We start from the raw sequence: 7,901 nt of genomic DNA on the forward strand, positions 1-7,901 counted from the left end.
TGTAATTGCAGAATTACACACTATTTTTTTTTAAAAAAAAATCCCTCTCATGAATATCTCTGCTTCTGATCATCTTGCTATCACAATGAAGTAGACCAGTGGTAAATACCATATCTTCCCTTTGCCCCCCATTTCAATAACTCCAAGATAGATAAAGTAAGTTGAACTATGTGTTCTAATCCCCCAAAAAGTTCTTTTTTTAAAATATATCTACATTTGTTGCTTTTCCAGCAAGGAACATATAAAATCTCAAGACATAACACATGCTATCTTATCCATTGTTTTATTTAATCTATTACTTTTACTTGGTTCTTCCCCTGCAATTATACATTTGAACCTGGTAATGTCTGAAAGCTGCATAGATCCCAAATGATTTGTGAGAATCACTAATACCAAAGTGCAATGCAACAAATAAAAGCATCTATGAAAATAAACTAGAATATTGGCTGGATTTGTCCCTCCTGGGGTTAAAGATAGTTAAGTCTCTGAACTTTGATAATCGTCCCTTTTATCTAGTAACACACTGTCTGGGGACTTAGATTAGATTATCAGAATTAGATTATCAGTGCTGGGAAGATGAGCTGATTTAAAGATGGAATTGCTTCATTCAGAATGGTGATTTTTGGAACAATATTTTTAGTGCTTTTGCACCAGGTTGAATCCAAAATTCCAAGGGCTAAATGCAGTATCAGTAAACCTCTGCCTTTTCTTCATAAACAATACCAGGCAGGAGACCTTGTTATTGTAGGCATTTTATCTAAGATCTACATATTGACTTCCATGATGAACTTCAGTAAAGCACCCTCTAGTGATCTCTTTGATGACATTGTGTAAGATTTTTTAAAACACACACATATTCTTTTCTAATGCCATTTGAGATGGTTTCCTTTCTGCCTGGTAACAACATTCTTTCTAATTATATCATGAAGCAAAGATAGCATAAAAAGATTTAGCTCACCCCAGGAAAATTTCTATCAAAAGAAGCTCCTATGAGTCAAATCCGGGGGCTTTCAAAGAAGCAAGTATTTCTGATTATCTTTAATAATATACAGATCACGTCTTTAATAAGTGAAAATCAATATTCAGTTCCCATAAACTAATCTGTGATTTGTTAAAAAAAATATAATTAAGACTGGAATTTTCACTGGCATATATGAAAATTCCCATAATTTAATATTATGATAAAAAACTAAGAGTGTATGGAAGGAATAGAAAATTTTAGTAAATTATGCATACATGGTTGGGAAATTTGTAATATCCTGAAATGAAATAGGCCAATGTTGTATTTTGCATTAAACGTTATGCAACATGTCCTTTTTTTAAAACAGAGTCATGACGCCAGTTTATCAGCAATTTCTGTCATTGCAATTTAGTATTAAGGACATCAATGAAAATCTCCAGATTTTACCTAATCGTACTTTGGGTTTCTATATCTATAATAGCTGTTTTAGTGCAAGTTGGACTTACCGTGCCTCATTAGAATTGTTCTCTGCTCAAGGGAGCTTCATCCCTAACTACAACTGTGACGTGCAAAACAGACCAATAGCTGTTATTGGAGGACCTACTTCTGCTGTTGGATTTCATTTGACAACTCTCCTATCTGTTTACAAGATGCCACAGGTACAATGCTTTATTGGAATATAGGCATTTTGTAAGTCTTTCATTCATTCATTCTTTTTTTTTCTTACGGCCATACGTACTGTACAGTACAAGAATGCCATGTATCCTATAACAAGAATAAAGAGGTTGGGCTTTAAAAGAACTTCCACTCTTATGATTAGAAAACTTGGGCTGAGGGTTTAAGAAACTGGACAGACTATTTAGAGATCCCAAACATTGGGCGCATTCTTTCTGCTCTTGGCTTTAATGAATTTTTAAAAATGCTAGAAATTATGAATGGATACCTGAAGATTAAACAGCAGAGACACCCTCTTACCATGCTGTCAATATGCATCTGTGTATAATTTAGAGTGTCAACTTATAAAGCTCTAAAAGGCCTAGCATCAAAATATATCTGCAGTGTATTTCTTTAAGCATTCAAGACAAAGGTCTTCCAGAGGGTTTTGTGATATCTTAGTTGGGATATTGATGGTCTTTGTTATTTAATTTGTATTCAATGTTCATTAATTTATTTGTGGATCCTATAGGATGGATGGATGAATGGATATGATGGATGGATAAAACCAGGGTGCAAAAGTAATATGTTTAAGAAAATATTGAGAAGTATTGATAAATTCTCAGTATGTATAACTATCATAATTGTTTTCAAATGTAATATTACTTGAGCATATACCAACTTGGATATCACAGAAATATGGTATCCATATTCTCCTTCACCAACATAAGATGAGAAATGATGTCATGTCATTTGGATGATCTTTTGCAAAATTCTAATATAGTGTTTATTTTGCTGATGTGGACCTGTCAATTGAGTAAAAGATTGTTTCATATATAGTCAATGCATAATTAAATTTCTTCAAGCCATTTATTCCTGTTGAATTTTATGTAATTTATCTCCTGATTGCATTCTCATATTTTCTTCAGTTCATCTATGGCTCAGCTCCGGAGCTGAATATAAGAACCCAGACTCCTTTATATCAACAGATGTTCCCAAATGTTGATCTTCAGTACAAGGGAATTCTCCAGTTATTCCTAAAATTCAGATGGACATGGATTGGGGTTGTTTACATGGATAATGAGAATGGTGAAAAGTTTGTACATGATATGGTTCCCATGTTTTCCCAGAGAGGTATCTGCTTTGCTTTCACTGAAAAGTCACCAACTGTTTCTTATTCCAATGACATTATTGATACAATGGAAATTGGATTTAAGTTGTTCAATGTTATCATGAGAAGCACTGCAAATGTAATTATATTTCATGGTGAAATTGATGACATGATAGTTTTAAGACTATTTCCAGGTATGTCAAATTTGGAAGGAATACCACTATTGGCAAATGTTAAGGTGTGGGTTATGACAGCACAGATGGATTTCATGTCACTTCCCTTTCAAAGAAATGAGAAGATAGACTTTCTCCATGGTGCTTTATCCTTTTCAATTCACTCAAAGAAGGTGTTGGAATTCCAGAAATTTCTTCAGACAAGAAAGCCTGACTTGGACAAAGAGGATAGCTTTATCAAGCTCTTCTGGAAAAATGCATTTGAATGTTCATTCTCCAGCTCTGTGATAGATGAGGAAGATGGAGTCATCTGCACCGGAGAGGAGAAACTGGAGACTCTTCCTACATCTGTGTTCAAAATGGACATGACTGGCCACAGTTACAGCATCTATAATGCTGTCCATGTGGTAGCACATGCTTTGCATGCCATGATGTCATCTACATTCATGTTCAGAGCAAAAAACCATGAAGCCAAACTGAACATAATAGAAAAACAATTCTGGAAGGTAATACCTTGAGGAACCTGAAGGGCATTTTTTAATTTATTTAAAATCATTTTCTCTTTCTTGGTACTGATTTGAGAATACTTTTAAAATTAGATTAATGTACTGTATATTGATATGAGCTAGAGGGCCCATAATTGTGATGTTCTAAATTATTTTTATTTGATAAATTCATTTTTCTCTATAGCAATATTGTATGTATATACTTTCTTAGCTACCAAAATTGATATATTTTCATTTCTTACCATTTCAATTCTTTTTAGATTGCATTTAAATTGCAAGTTTGTTCCTCCAAAATTGTTCCTCCATCCAATAGTTTTATCCATATCAGTAATTGTTATATTCCTCTAACATACATTTTAGTATGGAAAGTTGGAAATCACAAATTTTGAATTTATTTTTAATTGCTTTTTAATCAATAATATAAAGTAGAATAACACAAAAATAATAGTAATGGTAATAAATTGTCAAAAAGAAAAGATTACAGAAAAAGTGTTTTAAAAACAAATGAAAAATATGACAAAAATGTAATATGGTATATTATTATATCAACGAACAGTACAATTCTATATATACTTTTCTCATGAACATATTATTCAAGGACATATATATTTCTATTGTGTAATCCTTTTTATTTACTTGTTCTATATGAATGAGTTGTGTAATTCATTGTGTTTGACCATACAAAATCTATATTTATAGGTATCCATTCATAGGTGGTAAGAACATTCAAGTTTTCAATATATTGAATCTAAGGGGTCACAGATTTTCAATGCTTCAGTATCAATTTCTGGCCCTAATAAGACCTGACTGTGTATACTGGAAATCATAATTTAAACAAATAATCTCTTTTTTAATCTATTGCTTTCATAAGCATGCACTAATCATTAATTTTCAATAAGATTTACTGAATAATATTGCATTACTTGCTAGTTTTCTTAAATCTTTTAAAGGACTCAATAATTGATTTCTACAAATAAAAAGTATGTTCATCTAAACTTAATAAATTTCTCTTTTTTAAAAAAAAAATCAGCTCAACCATTTTGTGAGAACAATCTCATTCAACAATGGTATAGGGGAAAAATTTCCTTCAACAAGAATGGAGAGTTGGAAGTGGTATTTGATATTATGAACTGGATCACTTTTCCTAACCAGTCTTTGCTGAGAATTAAAATTGGAGAAATAAACACAATGGACTCCCAAGGAAAGATCTTAGCTTTTTCTGAAGAATGTATTGTGTGGCCAGGCAGGTTTAACCAGGTATGGCCCAATTCTTTTCCTTTAAATGAAAAGTAGATTAATAATAAATGTTGGGCCTTTTCCCCCCACATCCTCTTTCTCTGGAATATAAGCAGGGGTGGGATTCTACCAGTTTGCACCTATTTGCTAGAACTGGTTGTTAACATTCTAAGCAGTTCAGAGTACCGGTTGTTAGAAGAAATTACTGGCCTAATCCTGTAAGGAAGGCAGGAAGGAAACATTCTGGTGTTGCTTACAGAAACTGCCTCTCCATTAACCCTTATTACATTCTTGGCAGGACTAGACTTCCTGTCTTCGGAACCTCTCTGGAGTTTTTTTCCCCTCCTTTGCTGGTACTTTGTGTGGAATGACCATTCAAAGTTACAATGGCACTGAATAAAAGTTCACTTCTTTCAGAGAATAAAAGTTGGAACAGTGGGTTCCCCTGGAAAAGTATTCACCATCTCTGAAGATACCATTATATGGCCCAACAATTTCAAACAGGTGATATTCAATGCAGGATTTCTTCAACTATCTTCTGAAACTTGAAAACATAAAAGGAATGAGGAAAAAAAATTATGTACAAGTGAAGGGGTACTTTTTTACAATATTATTGTAATTATTGCAGCTGCACTTACAACTTATGCCAAGGTGTCATCAATGTAAAATATGACTGAAGAGACCCATTTTGATATATTAGTTAAGGTACCTGGCTTGAAATCAGTAGACTGTGAGTTCTACTGTAGTTCCAATTTAGGCACAAAGCCAGTTGGGTGAGTTTGGGCTAGTCCCTCTCTCTGAACCCTGAAAAGGAGGCAATGGCAGACTACTTCTCATATTTTACAAAGAGAAGTGCACAGATTTGTCCATGCAGTCACCAGGTGAAAACACTGCCTCTGAGCAAAAAAAACAAAACAAAAAGAAAACAGGTTAGACTCCCAAAATTACAAATTGATTTTTCTGAATAGTAACATATGATCAGCTCTTCCATTTCCACACAGGTTCGCCCCATTTCTCTGTGTAATGGCAATTGCCATTCTGGTTATAGTAAAAATAAGATTGAGGGGAAACCATTTTGCTGCTATGATTGCCATTCATGTCCTGAAGGGAAGATTTCAAACCAAAATGGTAAGCGTTCCTATATGCAATTATTCAAGTACAGTACATATACACCTCTATCATATTTTTATAATTAGCATGTATTTAAGAAAACAATTCTAAACCTTATCAACTGTATTGAGAAAATTTCCTCTTCGATATCCCTTCCCTGGAAAAAAATTCAATTCAATTACCAAACAACAACACACATCAACATTTCACTGAAAAACCAAATGTAGAATTTTTCTTTAAAATTCTAATTATGAAATGAGAGATAGAGAGAATAATGATAGATAGATAGATAGAGACAGACAAATAGACAGAGAGAATAGACAGTAAATAGATTTTTTGTAAATAATGGAAACCACATAAATATTTTAAATTCTAGCTTCCAACAATTCTAAGAGTGTATGGCCTGTCCAGTCAGATGGATGTCAAGTGAGGGAAGAATGTAGGTTCTTTAGATTCAGCTTTGTATATAAGGCATTTAATATAAGCATCTATTTATTTTCTAACCATCCAATGTGAAGGACAGCAACTAATAGATAAAAATAGAACAATACAAATAAACCATTTGTGGGAATGTTTATTTATTCATTAAATTATGAAAATATTCTGTTTTCCATATTCTCCTACATAGCAAAGGAAAGAAATGCAATTAAAAATAAAATATTGTTTACTGTTATTATTGGGAGAGAAGAAGGTTGAACGAAGCACATGGTGTCTATAGTGAAGCCAGGTTCCCTTAGATGGTGTCATCCAAACTGTAGAGTAACTCCTATTTATCTGGCACTTCCTCTCCCATTTCAGGATTTAACTCGGTTAAAGAGATTGCACTCAAAGATTGTGTTTCCTAAAGCATCTTTCTTTCACAGACATGGAAGACTGCTTTCAATGTCCAGAAGATCAGTATCCCAATGTGGAACAGAATCTGTGCCTTCTGAAAGGCATTAGCTTCCTCTCATTTGAAGAACCTTTGGGAATTGCCCTCATGGTTTGCGCTTTTTCATTTTCTTTCCTCACAGCTTTTGTGCTTCACCTTTTTGTTAAGTACCGTGAGACTCCCATTGTCAAAGCCAACAACCGGAACCTCAGCTACATTCTTCTCATTTCTCTTTTGTTTTGTTTCCTTTGCACTTTGCTATTTATTGGACAGCCCACAAAGCTTATGTGTCTCCTTCGACAAACAACCTTTGGCATCATTTTCTCAATAGCCATTTCTTCAGTTTTGGCCAAGACCATCATTGTGGTCCTTGCCTTCATGGCAACCACACCAGGAGGTGGGATGAGAAAATGGTCTGGAAAGCAAATGGCCAGCACCATTGTCCTCTCCTGCTCTTTTATTCAAGCTTTGATTTACACTGTGTGGTTGGTAACTAGTCCTCCCTTTCCAAATGTTGACATGCACTCCTGATGGTAGAAATTATCCTGGAATGCAATGAAGGCTCTATCACCATGTTTTACATTGCCTTGGGCTTTCTGGGCTTTCTGGCTACCATCAGCTTCACAGTGGCCTTCTTGGCCAGGAATCTGCCTGACAGTTTCAATGAAGCCAAGTTTATCACCTTCAGCATGTTGGTCTTCTGCAGTGTCTGGGTGTCTTTTGTTCCAACTTATTTAAGCACAAAGGGCAAATACATGGTGGCCGTGGAGATTTTTTCCATCTTGACCTCCACTGCTGGTTTACTGCTCTGCATCTTTTCCCCTAAATGTTATATAATTGTTGTGAGGCCTGAATTGAATAACAAGGAACAGCTAAGGAGACGAAAGTCATAGCCAAAAAGTCGTTTATTTGAGGGGTCCCCGACCCCCAGGCCGTGGTCCACTACTAGTCTATGAGTTGTTCCAAACTGGGCTGCGGAAGTGGTGCAAGCATTTGTGTTTGTGCATCCCCACTTACACGACCAGTGGCTGAGTGGGGATGTATATGCTACATTTGCCTTAACAGTGTGCACATGTGCCCACTGCTCATGCAAATGGAGCTGCACATGAATGCTGGCTGTCTGGCTGCTCTTAAGGAACCATTCTCTCCCCCCAACAAAGCTGGGAAATTTGGGGAACTCTTGTTTGTTTTATTATAATCATCAGCAATTTAATATCTTGTGTTATAAGCATTCTAGTTTATCAGCTGTTTACAGTAAAAAATATACAAGTGTCAGATT

General features: G+C 34.8%; 1 pseudogene; it reads left to right on the forward strand.

Moving 5' to 3' along the window:
• Positions 1 to 612: 612 nt before the first annotated feature.
• Positions 613 to 7,515, forward strand: LOC148124300 (vomeronasal type-2 receptor 26-like; annotated as a pseudogene).
• The last annotated feature ends 386 nt before the right edge of the window (positions 7,516 to 7,901 follow it).

Source organism: Pseudonaja textilis, chromosome Z (genome assembly GCF_049901715.1).
Source record: "Pseudonaja textilis isolate UNSWEBS1 chromosome Z, rPseTex1.2, whole genome shotgun sequence".
Classification (NCBI taxonomy): Eukaryota; Metazoa; Chordata; class Lepidosauria; order Squamata; family Elapidae; genus Pseudonaja; species Pseudonaja textilis.